At 44.6% G+C, this 19,159-nt stretch overlaps 6 non-coding genes across 6 annotated transcripts; all 6 read right to left on the bottom strand.

Moving 5' to 3' along the window:
• Window positions 1–1,451: 1,451 nt before the first annotated feature.
• Window positions 1,452–1,523, bottom strand: TRNAA-CGC (transfer RNA alanine (anticodon CGC)). Its single transcript has one exon. It is a non-coding gene; the product is annotated as a tRNA-Ala (tRNA).
• A 1,736-nt stretch (window positions 1,524–3,259) lies between these two features.
• On the bottom strand, window positions 3,260–3,331 carry TRNAA-CGC (transfer RNA alanine (anticodon CGC)). Its single transcript has one exon. It is a non-coding gene; the product is annotated as a tRNA-Ala (tRNA).
• Window positions 3,332–9,956: 6,625 nt separating this feature from the next.
• Window positions 9,957–10,028, bottom strand: TRNAA-CGC (transfer RNA alanine (anticodon CGC)). The gene has a single exon. It is a non-coding gene; the product is annotated as a tRNA-Ala (tRNA).
• Window positions 10,029–10,860: 832 nt separating this feature from the next.
• TRNAA-CGC (transfer RNA alanine (anticodon CGC)) lies at window positions 10,861–10,932 on the bottom strand. The gene has a single exon. It is a non-coding gene; the product is annotated as a tRNA-Ala (tRNA).
• A 1,738-nt stretch (window positions 10,933–12,670) lies between these two features.
• TRNAA-CGC (transfer RNA alanine (anticodon CGC)) lies at window positions 12,671–12,742 on the bottom strand. Its single transcript has one exon. It is a non-coding gene; the product is annotated as a tRNA-Ala (tRNA).
• Window positions 12,743–14,480: 1,738 nt separating this feature from the next.
• On the bottom strand, window positions 14,481–14,552 carry TRNAA-CGC (transfer RNA alanine (anticodon CGC)). The gene has a single exon. It is a non-coding gene; the product is annotated as a tRNA-Ala (tRNA).
• Between the last annotated feature and the right edge of the window lie 4,607 nt (window positions 14,553–19,159).

Genomic DNA, 19,159 nt, shown 5'->3' with positions numbered 1-19,159 from the left:
ATGATTATGAGAGACGCCGTAGTGGAGGGCTCCGGAAATTTCGACCACCTGGGGTTCTTTAACGTGCACCCAAATCTGAGCACACGGGCCTACAACATTTCCGCCTCCATCGGAAATGCAGCCGCCGCAGCCGGGAAACGAACCCGCGACCAGCGGGTCAGCAGCCGAGTGCCTTAGCCACTAGACCACCGCGGAGGGGCCGCAAAAGTTCAGAGAACTCTGGAGGCGCCACGGTTTGAACCAGGGACTTCTCACATGCGAAGCAAGCGCTCTGCTTCTGAGCTGCACCCCTGTTATGTCAGGAGCACTTATTTATGCGTTTGATGGTGCTCAACAGATTATTTTAACAACAAAATAAATAATTACTCGAAATAAACAAAATCATCTCGTCATTGCAACGTGATACAATTTTTTGTTAACAAAGAAAGAAACATATTTCTATCATAAAAGAAAAGGGCAGCAATGTTTTAGTAGAATCACTCGTCGCATTTCAAGCTGCCGTAGTATTACAACACATAAAAAAGATAGCGCTAAAGTTGAGAGCACTTTGGAGGTGCCAGGGTTCGAACCCGGGACTTTGCACATGCGAAGCAAGCGCTCTGCCTCTGAGCTACACCCCCGCTATGTCAGGAGCACTTATGTATGCTATTGATGGTGCTCAAGAAATTAGTTTCACAAAAAATTAATTATTTCTCGAAAAAAACAAAATCATCTCGTCAATGCAACGCGATAAATTTTTGTCAACAAAGATAGAAACACATTTCTATCATAAAGGAAAGGGCACCGATGTTTTAGTAGATTATCTCGTCGCATTTCATGGTGCCCTAGTAGTACAACACAAAAAAGATAGCGCAAAAGTTCAAATTGATTTATTTGTGGGGATTCACGTCCCAAAACCACCATATGACAATGAGAAACGCCATAGTGGAGGGCTCCGGAAATTTCGACCACCTGGGGTTCTTTAACGTGCACCCAAATCTGAGCACACGGGCCTACAACATTTCCGCCTCCATCGGAATTGCAGCCGCCGCAGCCGGGAAACGAACCCGCGTCCTGCGGGTAAGCAGCCGAGTGCCTTAGCCACTAGACCCCCACGGAGGGGCCGCAAAAGTTCAGAGAGCTCTGGAGGCGCCACGGTTTGAACCAGGGACTTCTCACATGCGAAGCAAGCGCTCTGCTTCTGAGCTGCACCCCTGTTAAGTCAGGAGCACTTATTTATGCGTTTGATGGTGCTCAACAGATTATTTTAACAACAAAATAAATAATTACTCGAAATAAACAAAATCATCTCGTCATTGCAACGTGATACAATTTTCTGTTAACAAAGAAAGAAACATATTTCTATCATAAAAGAAAAGGGCAGCAATGTTTTAGTAGAATCACTCGTCGCATTTCAATCTGCCGTAGTATTACAACACATAAAAAAGATAGCACTAAAGTCGAGAGCACTTTGGAGGTGCCGGGGTTCGTACCCGGGACTTCTCACATGCGAAGCAAGCGCTCTACCTCTGAGCTACACCCCCGTTATGTCAGGAGCACTTATGTATGCTATTGATGGTGCTCAAGAAATTATTTTAACAAAAAATTAATTATTTCTCGAAAAAAACAAAATCATCTCGTCATTGCAACGCGATAAATTTTTTGTCAACAAAGATAGAAACACATTTCTATCTCAAAGGAAAGGGCACCGATGTTTTAGTAGATTATCTCGTCGCATTTCATGGTGCCGTAGTAGTACAACACAAAAAAGATAGCGCGAAAGTTCAAATTGATTGATTTGTGGGGTTGCACGTCCCAAACCACCTCATGATTATGAGAGACGCCGTAGTGGAGGGCTCCGGAAATTTCGACCACCTGGGGTTCTTTAACGTGCACCCAAATCTGAGCACACGGGCCTACAACATTTCCGCCTCCATCGGAAATGCAGCCGCCGCAGCCGGGAAACGAACCCGCGACCAGCGGGTCAGCAGCCGAGTGCCTTAGCCACTAGACCACCGCGGAGGGGCCGCAAAAGTTCAGAGAACTCTGGAGGCGCCACGGTTTGAACCAGGGACTTCTCACATGCGAAGCAAGCGCTCTGCTTCTGAGCTGCACCCCTGTTATGTCAGGAGCACTTATTTATGCGTTTGATGGTGCTCAACAGATTATTTTAACAACAAAATAAATAATTACTCGAAATAAACAAAATCATCTCGTCATTGCAACGTGATACAATTTTTTGTTAACAAAGAAAGAAACATATATCTATCATAAAAGAAAAGGGCAGCAATGTTTTAGTAGAATCACTCGTCGCATTTCAAGCTGCCGTAGTATTACAACACATAAAAAAGATAGCGCTAAAGTTGAGAGCACTTTGGAGGTGCCAGGGTTCGAACCCGGGACTTCGCACATGCGAAGCAAGCGCTCTGCCTCTGAGCTACACCCCCGCTATGTCAGGAGCACTTATGTATGCTATTGTTGGTGCTCAAGAAATTATTTTCACAAAAATATAACTATTACTCGAAATAAACAAAATCATCTCCTCATTGCAACGCGATAAATTTTTTGTCAACAAAGATAGAAACACATTTCTATCATAAAGGAAAGAGCACCGATGTTTTAGTAGATTATCTCGTCGCATTTCATGGTGCCGTAGTAGTACAACACAAAAAAGTTAGCGCAAAAGTTCAAATTGATTGATTTGTGGGGTTGCACGTCCCAAAACCACCTCATCTATATGAGAGACGCCGTAGTGGAGGGCTGCGGAAACTTTGACCACCTGGGGTTATTTAACGTGCACCCAAATCTGAGCACACGGGCCTACAACATTTCCGCCTCTATCGGAAATGGAGCCGCCGCAGCCGGGAAACGAACCCGCAACCTGCGGGTCAGCAGCCGAGTACCTTAGCCACTAGACCACCGCGTAGGCGCCGCAAAAATTCAGAGAGCTCTGGAGGCGCCACGGTTCAAACCAGGGACTTCTCACATGCGAAGCAAGCGCTCTACCTCTGAGCTGCACCCCTGTTATGTCAGGAGCATTTATTTATGCGTTTGATGGTGCTCAACAGATTATTTTAACAACAAAATAAATTATTATTCGAAATAAACAAAATCATCTCGTCATTGCAACGTGAAACAATTTTTTGGTTAACAAAAAAAGAAACATATTTCTATCATAAAAGAAAAGGGCAGCAATGTTTTAGTAGAATCACTCGTCGCATTTCAAGCTGCCGTAGTATTACAACACATAAAAAAGATAGCACTAAAGTCGAGAGCACTTTGGAGGTGCCGGGGTTCGAACCCGGGACTTCTCACATGCGAAGCAAGCGCTCTACCTCTGAGCTACACCCCCGTTATGTCAGGAGCACTTATGTATGCTATTGATGGTGCTCAAGAAATTATTTTCACAAAAAATTAATTATTTCTCGAAAAAAACAAAATCATCTCGTCATTGCAACGCGATAAACTTTTTGTCAACAAAGATAGAAACACATTTCTATCATAAAGGAAAGGGCACTGATGTTTTAGTAGATTATCTCGTCGCATTTCATGGTGCCGTAGTAGTACAACACAAAAAAGATAGCGCGAAAGTTCAAATTGATTGATTTGTGGGGTTGCACGTCCCAAAACCACCTCATGATTATGAGAGACGCCGTAGTGAGGGCTCCGGAAATTTCGACCACCTGGGGTTCTTTAACGTGAACCCAAATCTGAGCACACGGGCCTACATTATTTCCGCCTCTATCGGAAATGCAGCCGCCGCAGCCGGGAAACGAACCCGGAACCTGCGGGTCAGCAGCCGAGTACCTTAGCCACAAGACCACCGCGTAGGGGCCGCAAAAGTTCAGAGAGCTCTGGAGGCGCCACGGTTCGAACCAGGGACTTCTCACATGCGAAGCCAGCGCTCTACCTCTTAGCTGCACCCCTGTTATGTCAGGAGCACTTATTTATGCGTTTCATGGTGCTCAACAGATTATTTTAACAACAAAATAAACTATTACTCGAAATAAACAAAATCATCTCGTCATTGCAACGTGATACAATTTTTTTGTTAACAAAGAAAGAAACATATTTCTATCATAAAAGAAAAGGGCAGCAATGTTTTAGTAGAATCACTCCTCGCATTTCAAGCTGCCGTAGTATTACAACACATAAAAAAGATAGCGCTAAAGTCGAGAGCACTTTGGAGGTGCCGGGGTTCGAACCCGGGACTTCTCACATGCGAAGCAAGCGCTCTACCTCTGAGCTACACCTTTTTTTTTGCTTTATTGCCTGTTCACAGGCGCATACATCAAACCATAAGCAGAACAAAAACAAGCAGTAACAGTCCGGCAGAAACTTAAAATTCCCTAAGTGCTGCCAAGGGCTCCACCCTCGACAACCACTCAGGTAAAATCTCCTGCGTTTTCTGCAGTTCAACATACTTGGCCATACATTCACGGAATTACATTCGTGCAGGCCGTGCATCCTGATCGCGATAGAAACCCGCCATACGGGCCCGCCATAAACAGTGAAGTCCACATAGCCTAATCAAATCAAAAGGCATTCCCTCTTCGTCCACTATTGGCAGAAATCTTATACCATATGAATTTAAAGGTAATTCTTTCTGTAACGTCCTTTGAAGTACATCCCAAAAATATACTCCTTCCCAACAATGTAAGAAAACATGGTCAATATTTTCCGGTTTTTTACAGATAAGGCAATTTGTCCCCCAAGGTAAGTAAAAACCACGGTCTGCTTGAAATGTCCTTACTGATAGTGTACCTGTGTGCAGCTTGAAAAAGAAAGACTTCGCGCCAGGAGCCACTTGCATTCTCTTCACTCGTTTAAGAACATCTTTCCCTTCACCTCCAGCGTACATGGCACGGTACAGCGGTTCAGGTAAAACAACATCGCATACATCTTAGTACAACTTCTTTCGAGTCACTGAAAACAAATATTCATTGGAAAATCTAACAGATAAAAACCGTACACTTAGAATAACCTCTTTAAGATACCCGCGCACAGCACCGGTCATGTCATGCGTGCTAACCACATATCCAGGTAAAGCCCGCGTCAGTCTCATTTGGCACACTGTACGTAAGAAAGGGTCCCTTGTGTAGCGAAAAAAAAGAACCTATTTACGACTTGGCGTATGAAAAGATGTGTTAAACCAAGCCCTCCGTGTTTCACTTTTCGAAACAGATTAGTTCGACTGCATCTCTCCCAGTTCGAAGCCCACACGAACACTGCGAAGATACGATGGAACTTCTGTATGTTTGCCCTAGAACAATGCAATACTTGCATCACATACCAAAGTTTTGAGGCAAAGAAAAGATTACAGACAGTCGCCCTAGCAAACACTGACAGATTATTACCGTTGCATCTATTAGCTTTCGTCCGGATTTCTTTCGCTTGTTCTTGCCAGTAGTTCTCATTATCTTTATAAAATTCCAGAGGCACCCCTAAGTACTTGACAGGTGTGGTCACCCATTTAACATTGGCAAAATAGTCTGGTTTTGATGACCACTCTCCATGCCAGAAACCCAGACACTTTCCCCAGTTTACTAGACTGCCAGTTGCCTTGCCGAACGTTTTAACCACACTGATGGTAATGATAACACTATCTTGATCGATGCAACAAACAGCCACATCGCCGGCATATGCCAAAATTTTAACTTCGGATTCTTGTAATCTATAGCCACGAATGCAACTGTTTTGAGCTATTGCTAAGCACAACGATTCTATATATAAACTGAAAAGTAGGGGGCTCAGCGGGAAGCCCTGACGAACAGAACGCTTTATGTTAATTGTATCTCCTAGCGTCTTATTGATTACCAGTCGGGTTGTGCAGTTCCGGAATGCCATAGATACTCCATCTCTGATTACAAAACCAACGTTGACATGGTCAAGAATGGCAAGCAAAAGGTTGTGGGAAACACAATCAAATGCTTTCTCGAGATAAATCTGTAGAATGGCTACCCCTACTTGATTGGCATCGCTACACTCGAGCACACAGCGCATCTTGTGTATATTAGTCACAATGGAGCGTCCCATAATCCCACATGTTTTGTGAGGCCCTACTAATTCTTTGATTACCCCTTGAAGTCGCCGTGCTAGTACTTTCATTAAAATTTTGTAATCACAATTAGTTAGTGATATCGGTCTATACGAAGAAACTAATTTTAACTTCTCCGAGTGTTCTGTCTTAGGTATCAAAACTGTATGTGCTTCACTAAAGGACCTAGGGAGGACATTAAGTTTATAAGCTTGATTAAAGACATCTGCAAGTACTTGGGATAATTCATTTTTGAACTCCTTATAAAACGAAGCACTAAGCCCGTCCGGCCCTGGAGATTTACCAGGATTCATTTTATCTATAGCCCTTTCTACTTCCGTCGGCGTTATAGATAGCTCTAAAGCTGATTTGGTGTTATCTGACAACTTCGGCATTCTGCTAAGGAACTCTTGCTTAAATTCCTCTGAATCAATGGGCGTGGCAGCGAAGAGTCCTTCGTAGTGTTTGCCAAACGCTCGTCCTATGCTCTCATTGTCCGAAACTTCGATACCGTTGACTTCAATGGCATCTATGTGATTTCGTCTGGCATGACTCTTCTCTAACCCAAGCGCTCGTTTCGTCGGGCGATCATCCACAGTCATTGATGCTGCTCTGGCTCGCACTAGCGCTCCGCGATAGCGTTCCTCCTCATATACCTCTAACCTCTGTTTAATACTCCGCAAATCATCACCATATACTCCAGGTTTTTCACATTCAAGAGCTGTTAGTCTCTCAAGTGTTCGTCTAAGCTCTTTCTCATTCTTCTTAGATTCAAAAGATAAAACGCTAGATCTCTCTATTGCTTTTATTTTAATTCGCTGCTTGAATAGCTCCCATTCTTCTCCTATTTTGTCCATACACTCTTTGTTAATATTACTTATTTCTTTAATAACTGATGCGCTAAACGACTCGTCCTTTAAGAGGTTAGAGTTCATTTTCCACTGTTCCCAAGAAAAGGCGTTCCTTTCTTTTTTTGACCCGATATTGCAATTTACCAGACAGTGATCTGAAAAGGAAACAGGGACAACATTATAACTGCTACACTGGGTTATCGCATCTGCAGTAAGGTAAAGTCGATCCAAACGTGCATTACTTGTGCCTTGAAAGTGGGTATACTTCACATCTCGGGAGCTATGCAAACACTCCGCAACATCTACTAATTCGCGTTCAATAATCACCTGTGCCAGGACATCACTGCTTCTATCTTTAACGTTGCGCCTGCTTGATCTATCACTTTCATTCAAGACACAGTTGAAATCACCCACCAATAAGAGTTTCCTACCAGTACACATATGTTGACGTAAATTGGAAAAAAAAACCGATCTTTCCTGGCCAATAGTTGGAGCATAAACACATATAATGCGCCATTCAGTGTCACAATAAACAATATCACACCATACTACTCGGCCTGAAGAGCAAGAAAAGACATTTTCTATGACTAATCCTGGCAGTTTTCTAACAAAAAGAACACATCCCCCTGATGTGCCTATGACCTGGCTCACAGTGGCAAAATACCGTGATGTAAACTTAAGCACCATGCTCCCAGTCTCCTCCTCGCCTTCAACTTTCGTCTCCTGCACTGCAAGCACGTCCAGATTTTCTTCCAATAACAACCGGTAGACTTGGCTTTGCTTCTTCTTTGAAGCCAAGCCTCTAACATTCAGCGTGGCGAAGCTAAATGATACTTGAGGCGCCATTACAACCATGTGGAGGAGTTAGGCCCGGAGCATGGCGCTTACCTTGCACGTCTAGCGCTACGCTAGACGCCTCCAGGACCGTCCGACCGCCCGGTTTCACTGCACAGTAGAAGAGAATTGTTTACAGCTTTTTTGTCCGTGGTGCCACCAGCTCTTGCTCTCATGCTGGTGCGTCTGCCAGTCGGCGTTTTTGCCGGTGGTTCTTCCACGCTACTTGCACTCTTCTTGTCTGCCGTCTTCACAGGGTCTTCCAATGGTCTTTTAAAGGCTGAAACGGCACCGCTGGGCCAAGAGACGCGGCTGGCGTTGCACGTGTTTCCTTCTATCTTCGTGTCGAAACCAACGCTACAGGAGGCACCATCGACAACTTGGCCTTGCTCCGACGCCTGGGCAGATGCTCCGTCTACTTCACAGCCTGCGTCTGTCACCGCATTGTCAGCTGTATCGGTCGATACAGCTGCAGAACCTGGTTGAGTATCAACAGGTGCCGGTGTAGATTCGTCTACTGATGTTGCAGATGTGCAGTTCAAACTTTCTGCGACTTGATCTCCGCAACCTTCAGCCGCGTCCTCTGCTTCTGTCACGTCCATAATGTATTCTGACGCATCTTCGGCCTCCGCTGACGCGGTCACTGCGGCGTACGAACGGACGCATTCCGCGTCCCCATGCTCGAAATGCCGGCAGCGCGAGCACCGAGGCACCTTACACTCGCGACGCACATGTCCTGTTCCGCTGCAACGCAGGCATTGCATAGGCCGACCTGGGGCTACCACTGAGGCTAATTCACCGGCGCCTCGTATCTGATGAGGCAGGTCCTCGACTTTCATACCGCTTTTCAGCTTAATGAAAACAGTGCGGGTCGTCGAATTCTTCTCATTGACTCCTTCCACACGCCAGCGTTCCCGGGTCACTTCTGTAACTTTCCCGAACGCTGCCAACGCCGTGCGGACATCTTCGTCCGAAACGCCGTGTAACAGCCAGTGAAGCCGCAGCCTCACCTTCTGCTCCTGAGGGTCGATAACGAGGCAGCGACGTCCCTTGACCTGGAGTTCTTTCAGTTCAGTCAACCTCTTCGTCGCCTCCTGGCTGTTAAAGGTGACGGCCCACACATGGTTTGTCTGGTAGGCGCCCAATGCAATTACGTCGGGAAGCAGTCGTTCCTTGTCCAGAGCGTCTCGGAAATCTTCGACCTTGAAAGCCTCACTCGAATATCACCGTGCAAAAACACTGTGTTCACAACAATACGTCCTGTTGGCAGATTCGGCAAGATGATCTCATAATCCTTGTCACTTTCGTCTGTAATCGTGTTTCCACGGCCACCAAGGACCGCCTTTGCCACTCCGCGGGAGCCCATGATTCCTGCGTCCGACGCGTGCGAGTGCCGGAGAAAGAATGCTCTGAGCTACACCCCCGTTATGTCAGGAGCACTTATGTATGCTATTGATGGTGCTCAAGAAATTATTTTCACAAAAACTTAATTATTACTCGAAATAAACAAAATCATCTCGTCATTGCAACACGATAAATTTTTTGTCAACAAAGATAGAAACACATTTCTATCATAAAGGAAAGGGCACCGATGTTTTAGTAGATTATCTCGTCGTATTTCATGGTGCCGTAGCAGTACAACACAAAAAAGTTAGCGCAAAAGTTCAAATTGATTGATTTGTGGGGTTGCAGTCCCAAAACCACCTCATGATTATGAGAGACGCCGTAGTGGAGGGCTCCGGAAATTTCGACCACCTGGGGTTCTTTAACGTGAACCCAAATCTGAGCACACGGGCCTACAACATTTCCGCCCCCATCGGAAATGCAGCCGCCGCAGCCGGGAAACGAACCCGTGACCTGCGGGTCAGCAGCCGAGTACCTTATCCACTAGACCACCGCGGAAGGGCCGCAAAAGTTCAGAGAGCTCTGGAGGTGGCGGGGTTCGAACCCGGGACTTCTCAGATGCGAAGCAAGCACTCTACCTCTGAGCTACACCCCCGTTATGTCAGCAGCACTTATTTATGCGTTTGATGGTGCTCAACAGATTATTTTAACAAAAAATAAATTATTACTCGAAATAAACAAAATCATCTCGTCATTGCAACGTGAAACAATTTTTTGGTTAACAAAAAAAGAAACATATTTCTATCATAAAAGAAAAGGGCAGCAATGTTTTAGTAGAATCACTCGTCGCATTTCAAGCTGCCGTTGTTTTACAACACATAAAAAAGATAGCACTAAAGTCAAGAGCACTTTGGAGGTGCCGGGGTTCGAACCCGGGACTTCTCACATGCGAAGCAAGCGCTCTACCTCTGAGCTACACCCCCGTTATGTCAGGAGCACTTATGTATGCTATTGATGGTGCTCAAGAAATTATTTTCACAAAAAATTAATTATTTCTCGAAAAAAACACAATCATCTCGTCATTGCAACGCGATAAATTTTTTGTCAACAAAGATAGAAACACATTTCTATCATAAAGGAAAGGGCACTGATGTTTTAGTAGATTATCTCGTCGCATTTCATGGTGCCGTAGTAGTACAACACAAAAAAGATAGCGCGAAAGTTCAAATTGATTGATTTGTGGGGTTGCACGTCCCAAAACCACCTCATGATTATGAGAGACGCCGTAGTGGAGGGCTCCGGAAATTTCGACCACCTGGGGTTCTTTAACGTGAACCCAAATCTGAGCACACGGGCCTACATTATTTCCGCCTCTATCGGAAATGCAGCCGCCGCAGCTGGGAAACGAACCCGGAACCTGCGGGTCAGCAGCCGAGTACCTTAGCCACAAGACCACCGCGTAGGGGCCGCAAAAGTTCAGAGTGCTCTGGAGCCGCCACGGTTCGAACCAGGGACTTCTCACATGCGAAGCAAGCGCTCTACCTCTTAGCTGCACCCCTGTTATGTCAGGAGCACTTATTTATGCGTTTGATGGTGCTCAACAGATTATTTTAACAACAAAATAAACTATTACTCGAAATAAACAAAATCATCTCGTCATTGCAACGTGATACAATTTTTTGTTAACAAAGAAAGAAACATATTTCTATCATAAAAGAAAAGGGCAGCAATGTTTTAGTAGAATCACTCGTCGCATTTCAAGCTGCCGTAGTATTACAACACATTAAAAAGATAGCGCTAAAGTCGAGAGCACTTTGGAGGTGCCGGGGTTCGAACCCGGGACTTCTCACATGCGAAGCAAGCGCTCTGCCACTGAGCTACACCCCCGTTATGTCAGGAGCACTTATGTATGCTATTGATGGTGCTCAAGAAATTGTTTTCACAAAAAATTAATTATTTCTCGAAAAAAACAAAATCATCTCGTCATTGCAACGCGATAAATTTTTTGTCAACAAAGATAGAAACACATTTCTATCTCAAAGGAAAGGGCACCGATGTTTTAGTAGATTATCTCGTCGCATTTCATGGTGCCGTAGTAGTACAACACAAAAAAGATAGCGCGAAAGTTCAAATTGATTGATTTGTGGGGTTGCACGTCCCAAAACCACCTCATGATTATGAGAGACGCCGTAGTGGAGGGCTCCGGAAATTTCGACCACCTGGGGTTCTTTAACGTGCACCCAAATCTGAGCACACGGGCCTACAACATTTCCGCCTCCATCGGAAATGCAGCCGCCGCAGCCGGGAAAGGAACCCGCGACCAGCGGGTCAGCAGCCGAGTGCCTTAGCCACTAGACCACCGCGGAGGGGCCGCAAAAGTTCAGAGAACTCTGGAGGCGCCACGGTTTGAACCAGGGACTTCTCACATGCGAAGCAAGCGCTCTGCTTCTGAGCTGCACCCCTGTTATGTCAGGAGCACTTATTTATGCGTTTGATGGTGCTCAACAGAATATTTTAACAACAAAATAAATAATTACTCGAAATGAACAAAATCATCTCGTCATTGCAACGTGATACAATTTTTTGTTAACAAAGAAAGAAACATATTTCTATCATAAAAGAAAAGGGCAGCAATGTTTTAGTAGAATCACTCGTCGCATTTCAAGCTGCCGTAGTATTACAACACATAAAAAAAGATAGCGCTAAAGTTGAGAGCACTTTGGAGGTGCCAGGGTTCGAACCCGGGACTTCGCACATGCGAAGCAAGCGCTCTGCCTCTGAGCTACACCCCCGCTACGTCAGGAGCACTTATGTATGCTATTGTTGGTGCTCAAGAAATTATTTTCACAAAAATATAACTATTACTCGAAATAAACAAAATCATCTCGTCATTGCAACGCGATAAATTTTTTGTCAACAAAGATAGAAACACATTTCCATCATAAAGGAAAGAGCACCGATGTTTTAGTAGATTATCTCGTCGCATTTCATGGTGCCGTAGTAGTACAACACAAAAAAGATAGCGCAAAAGTTCAAATTGATTTATTTGTGGGGTTTCACGTCCCAAAACCACCATATGACAATGAGAAACGCCATAGTGGAGGGCTCCGGAAATTTCGATCACCTGGGGTTCTTTAACGTGCACCCAAATCTGAGCACATGGGCCTACAACATTTCCGCCTCCATCGGAATTGCAGCCGCCGCAGCCGGGAAACGAACCCGCGTCCTGCGGGTCAGCAGCCGAGTGCCTTAGCCACTAGACCCCCACGGAGGGGCCGCAAAAGTTCAGAGAGCTCTGGAGGCGCCACGGTTTGAACCAGGGACTTCTCACATGCGAAGCAAGCGCTCTACCTCTGAGCTGCGCCCCTGTTATGTCAGAAGCACTTATTTATGCGTTTGATGGTGCTCAACAGATTATTTTAACAACCAAATAAATTATTACTCGAAATAAACAAAATCATCTCGTCATTGCAACGTGATACAATTTTTTCGTCAACAAAGAAAGAAACATATTTCTATTATAAAAGAAAAGGGCAGCAATGTTTTAGTAGAATCACTCGTCGCATTTCAAGCTGCCGTAGTATTACAACACATTAAAAAGATAGCGCTAAAGTCGAGAGCACTTTGGAGGTGCCGGGGTTCGAACCCGGGACTTCTCACATGCGAAGCAAGCGCTCTGCCACTGAGCTACACCCCCGTTATGTCAGGAGCACTTATGTATGCTATGGATGGTGCTCAAGAAATTGTTTTCACAAAAAATTAATTATTTCTCGAAAAAAACAAAATCATCTCGTCATTGCAACGCGATAAATTTTTTGTCAACAAAGATAGAAACACATTTCTATCTCAAAGGAATGGGCACCGATGTTTTAGTAGATTATCTCGTCGCATTTCATGGTGCCGTAGTAGTACAACACAAAAAAGATAGCGCGAAAGTTCAAATTGATTGATTTGTGGGGTTGCACGTCCCAAAACCACCTCATGATTATGAGAGACGCCGTAGTGGAGGGCTCCGGAAATTTCGACCACCTGGGGTTCTTTAACGTGCACCCAAATCTGAGCACACGGGCCTACAACATTTCCGCCTCCATCGGAAATGCAGCCGCCGCAGCCGGGAAACGAACCCGCGACCAGCGGGTCAGCAGCCGAGTGCCTTAGCCACTAGACCACCGCGGAGGGGCCGCAAAAGTTCAGAGAACTCTGGAGGCGCCACGGTTTGAACCAGGGACTTTTCACATGCGAAGCAAGCGCTCTGCTTCTGAGCTGCACCCCTGTTATGTCAGGAGCACTTATTTATGCGTTTGATGGTGCTCAACAGATTATTTTAACAACAAAATAAATAATTACTCGAAATAAACAAAATCATCTCGTCATTGCAACGTGATACAATTTTTTGTTAACAAAGAAAGAAACATATTTCTATCTTAAAAGAAAAGGGCAGCAATGTTTTAGTAGAATCACTCGTCGCATTTTAAGCTGCCGTACTATTACAACACATAAAAAAAGATAGCGCTAAAGTTGAGAGCACTTTGGAGGTGCCAGGGTTCGAACCCGGGACTTCGCACATGCGAAGCAAGCGCTCTGCTTCTGAGCTACACCCCCGCTATGTCAGGAGCACTTATGTATGCTATTGTTGGTGCTCAAGAAATTATTTTCACAAAAATATAACTATTACTCGAAATAAACAAAATCATCTCCTCATTGCAACGCGATAAATTTTTTGTCAACAAAGATAGAAACACATTTCTATCATAAAGGAAAGAGCACCGATGTTTTTGTAGATTATCTCGTCGCATTTCATGGTGCCGTAGTAGTACAACACAAAAAAGTTAGCGCAAAAGTTCAAATTGATTGATTTGTGGGGTTGCACGTCCCAAAACCACATCATCTATATGAGAGACGCCGTAGTGGAGGGCTCCGGAAACTTTGACCACCTGGGGTTATTTAACGTGCACCCAAATCTGAGCACACGGGCCTACAACATTTCCGCCTCTATCGGAAATGCAGCCGCCGCAGCCGGGAAACGAACCCGCAACCTGCGGGTCAGCAGCCGAGTACCTTAGCCACTAGACCACCGCGTAGGCGCCGCAAAAATTCAGAGAGCTCTGGAGGCGCCACGGTTCAAACCAGGGACTTCTCACATGCGAAGCAAGCGCTCTACCTCTGAGCTGCACCCCTGTTATGTCAGGAGCACTTATTTATGCGTTTGATGGTGCTCAACAGATTATTTTAACAACAAAATAAATTATTACTCGAAATAAACAAAATCATCTCGTCATTGCAACGTGAAACAATTTTTTGGTTAACAAAAAAAGAAACATATTTCTATCATAAAAGAAAAGGGCAGCAATGTTTTAGTAGAATCACTCGTCGCATTTCAAGCTGCCGTAGTATTACAACACATAAAAAAGATAGCACTAAAGTCGAGAGCACTTTGGAGGTGCCGGGGTTCGAACCCGGGACTTCTCACATGCGAAGCAAGCGCTCTACCTCGGAGCTACACCCCCGTTATGTCAGGAGCACTTATGTATGCTATTGATGGTGCTCAAGAAATTATTTTCACAAAAATTTAATTATTTCTCGAAAAAAACAAAATCATCTCGTCATTGCAACGCGATAAATTTTTTGTCAACAAAGATAGAAACACATTTCTATCATAAAGGAAAGGGCACCGATGTTTTAGTAGATTATCTCGTCGCATTTCATGGTGCCGTAGTAGTACAACACAAAAAAGATAGCGCGAAAGTTCAAATTGATTGATTTGTGGGGTTGCACGTCCCAAAACCACCTCATGATTATGAGAGACGCCGTAGTGGAGGGCTCCGGAAATTTCGACCACCTGGGGTTCTTTAACGTGAACCCAAATCTGAGCACACGGGCCTACATTATTTCCGCCTCTATCGGAAATGCAGCCCGCGCAGCCGGGAAACGAACCCGGAACCTGCGGGTCAGCAGCCGAGTACCTTAGCCACAAGACCACCGCGTAGGGCCGCAAAAGTTCAGAGAGCTCTGGAGGCGCCACGGTTCGAACCAGGGACTTCTCACATGCGAAGCAAGCGCTCTACCTCTTAGCTGCACCCCTGTTATGTCAGGAGCACTTATTTATGCGTTTGATGGTGCTCAACAGATTATTTTAACAACAAAATAAACTATTACTCGAAATAAACAAAATCATCTCGTCATTGCAACGTGATACAATTTTTTGGTTAACAAAAAAAGAAACATATTTCTATCATAAAAGAAAAGGGCAGCAATGTTTTAGTAGAATCACTCCTCGCATTTCAAGCTGCCGTAGTATTACAACACATAAAAAAGATAGCGCTAAAGTCGAGAGCACTTTGGAGGTGCCGGGGTTCGAACCCGGGACTTCTCACATGCGAAGCAAGCGCTCTACCTCTGAGCTACACCTTTTTTTTGCTTTATTGCCTGTTCACAGGCGCATACATCAAACCATAAGCAGAACAAAAACAAGCAGTAACAGTCCGGCAGAAACTTAAAATTCCCTAAGTGCTGCCAAGGGCTCCACCCTCGACAACCACTCAGGTAAAATCTCCTGCGTTTTCTGCAGTTCAACATACTTGGCCATACATTCACGGAAATACATTCGTGCAGGCCGTGCATCCTGATCGCGATAGAAACCCGCCATACGGGCCCGCCATAAACAGTGAAGTCCACATAGCCTAATCAAATCAAAAGGCATTCCCTCTTCGTCCACTATTGGCAGAAATCTTATACCATATGAATTTAAAGGTAATTCTTTCTGTAACGTCCTTTGAAGTACATCCCAAAAATATACTCCTTCCCAACAATGTAAGAAAACATGGTCAATATTTTCCGGTTTTTTACAGATAAGGCAATTTGTCCCCCAAGGTAAGTAAAAACCACGGTCTGCTTGAAATGTCCTTACTGATAGTGTACCTGTGTGCAGCTTGAAAAAGAAAGACTTCGCGCCAGGAGCCACTTGCATTCTCTTCACTCGTTTAAGAACATCTTTCCCTTCACCTCCAGCGTACATGGCACGGTACAGCGGTTCAGGTAAAACAACATCGCATACATCTTTGTACAACTTCTTTCGAGTCACTGAAAACAAATATTCATTGGAAAATCTAACAGATAAAAACCGTACACTTAGAATAACCTCTTTAAGATACCCGCGCACAGCACCGGTCATGTCATGCGTGCTAACCACATATCCAGGTAAAGCCCGCGTCAGTCTCATTTGGCACACTGTACGTAAGAAAGGGTCCCTTGTGTAGCCAAAAAAAAGAACCTATTTACGACTTGGCGTATGAAAAGATGTGTTAAACCAAGCCCTCGGTGTTTCACTTTTCGAAACAGATTAGTTCGACTGCATCTCTCCCAGTTCGAAGCCCACACGAACACTGCGGAGATACGATGGAACTTCTGTATGTTTGCCCTAGAACAATGCAATACTTGCATCACATACCAAAGTTTTGAGGCAAAGAAAAGATTACAGACAGTCGCCCTAGCAAACACTGACAGATGATTACCGTTGCATCTATTAGCTTTCGTCCGGATTTCTTTCGCTTGTTCTTGCCAGTAGTTCTCATTATCTTTATAAAATTCCAGAGGCACCCCTAAGTACTTGACAGGTGTGGTCACCCATTTAACATTGGCAAAATAGTCTGGTTTTGATGACCACTCTCCATGCCAGAAACCCAGACACTTTCCCCAGTTTACTAGACTGCCAGTTGCCTTGCCGAACGTTTTAACCACACTGATGGTAATGATAACACTATCTTGATCGATGCAACAAACAGCCACATCGCCGGCATATGCCAAAATTTTAACTTCGGATTCTTGTAATCTATAGCCACGAATGCAACTGTTTTGAGCTATTGCTAAGCACAACGATTCTATATATAAACTGAAAAGTAGGGGGCTCAGCGGGAAGCCCTGACGAACAGAACGCTTTATGTTAATTGTATCTCCTAGCGTCTTATTGATTACCAGTCGGGTTGTGCAGTTCCGGAATGCCATAGATACTCCACCTCTGATTACAAAACCAACGTTGACATGGTCAAGAATGGCAAGCAAAAGGTTGTGGGAAACACAATAAAATGCTTTCTCGAGATCAATCTGTAGAATGGCTACCCCTACTTGATTGGCATCGCTACACTCGAGCACACAGCGCATCTTGTGTATATTAGTCACAATGGAGCGTCCCATAATCCCACATGTTTTGTGAGGCCCTACTAATTCTTTGATTACCCCTTGAAGTCGCCGTGCTAGTACTTTCATTAAAATTTTGTAATCACAATTAGTTAGTGATATCGGTCTATACGAAGAAACTAATTTTAACTTCTCCGAGTGTTCTGTCTTAGGTATCAAAACTGTATGTGCTTCACTAAAGGACCTAGGGAGGACATTAAGTTTATAAGCTTGATTAAAGACATCTGCAAGTACTTGGGATAATTCATTTTTGAACTCCTTATAAAACGAAGCACTAAGCCCGTCCGGCCCTGGAGATTTACCAGGATTCATTTTATCTATAGCCCTTTCTACTTCCGTCGGCGTTATAGATAGCTCTAAAGCTGATTTGGTGTTATCTGACAACTTCGGCATTCTGCTAAGGAACTCTTGCTTAAATTCCTCTGAATCAATGGGCGTGGCAGCGAAGAGTCCTTCGTAGTGTTTGCCAAACGCTCGTCCTATGCTCTCATTGTCCGAAACTTCGATACCGTTGACTTCAATGGCATCTATGTGATTTCGTCTGGCATGACTCTTCTCTAACCCAAGCGCTCGTTTCGTCGGGCGATCATCCACAGTCATTGATGCTGCTCTGGCTCGCACTAGCGCTCCGCGATAGCGTTCCTCCTCATATACCTCTAACCTCTGTTTAATACTCCGCAAATCATCACCATATACTCCAGGTTTTTCACATTCAAGAGCTGTTAGTCTCTCAAGTGTTCGTCTAAGCTCTTTCTCATTCTTCTTAGATTCAAAAGATAAAACGCTAGATCTCTCTATTGCTTTTATTTTAATTCGCTGCTTGAATAGCTCCCATTCTTCTCCTATTTTGTCCATACACTCTTTGTTAATATTACTTATTTCTTTAATAACTGATGCGCTAAACGACTCGTCCTTTAAGAGGTTAGAGTTCATTTTCCACTGTTCCCAAGAAAAGGCGTTCCTTTCTTTTTTTGACCCGATATTGCAATTTACCAGACAGTGATCTGAAAAGGAAACAGGGACAACATTATAACTGCTACACTGGGTTATCGCATCTGCAGTAAGGTAAAGTCGATCCAAACGTGCATTACTTGTGCCTTGAAAGTGGGTATACTTCACATCTCGGGAGCTATGCAAACACTCCGCAACATCTACTAATTCGTGTTCAATAATCACCTGTGCCAGGACATCACTGCTTCTATCTTTAACGTTGCGCCTGCTTGATCTATCACTTTCATTCAAGACACAGTTGAAATCACCCACCAATAAGAGTTTCCTACCAGTACACATATGTTGACGTAAATTGGAAAAAAAACCGATCTTTCCTGGCCAATAGTTGGAGCATAAACACATATAATGCGCCATTCAGTGTCACAATAAACAATATCACACCATACTACTCGGCCTGAAGAGCAAGAAAAGACATTTTCTATGACTAATCCTGGCAGTTTTCTAACAAAAAGAACACATCCCCCTGATGTGCCTATGACCTGGCTCACAGTGGCAAAATACCGTGATGTAAACTTAAGCACCATGCTCCCAGTCTCCTCCTCGCCTTCAACTTTCGTCTCCTGCACTGCAAGCACGTCCAGATTTTCTTCCAATAACAACCGGTAGACTTGGCTTTGCTTCTTCTTTGAAGCCAAGCCTCTAACATTCAGCGTGGCGAAGCTAAATGATACTTGAGGCGCCATTACAACCATGTGGAGGAGTTAGGCCCGGAGCATGGCGCTTACCTTGCACGTCTAGCGCTACGCTAGACGCCTCCAGGACCGTCCGACCGCCCGGTTTCACTGCACAGTAGAAGAGAATTGTTTACAGCTTTTTTGTCCGTGGTGCCACCAGCTCTTGCTCTCATGCTGGTGCGTCTGCCAGTCGGCGTTTTTGCCGGTGGTTCTTCCACGCTACTTGCACTGTTCTT

The sequence above is a fragment of the Rhipicephalus microplus genome, chromosome X (genome assembly GCF_043290135.1).
Source record: "Rhipicephalus microplus isolate Deutch F79 chromosome X, USDA_Rmic, whole genome shotgun sequence".
NCBI classification, from domain to species: Eukaryota; Metazoa; Arthropoda; class Arachnida; order Ixodida; family Ixodidae; genus Rhipicephalus; species Rhipicephalus microplus.
The sequence above is the reverse complement of the archived record's forward strand: the minus strand, read 5'-3'. Positions and strand labels throughout refer to the sequence as shown.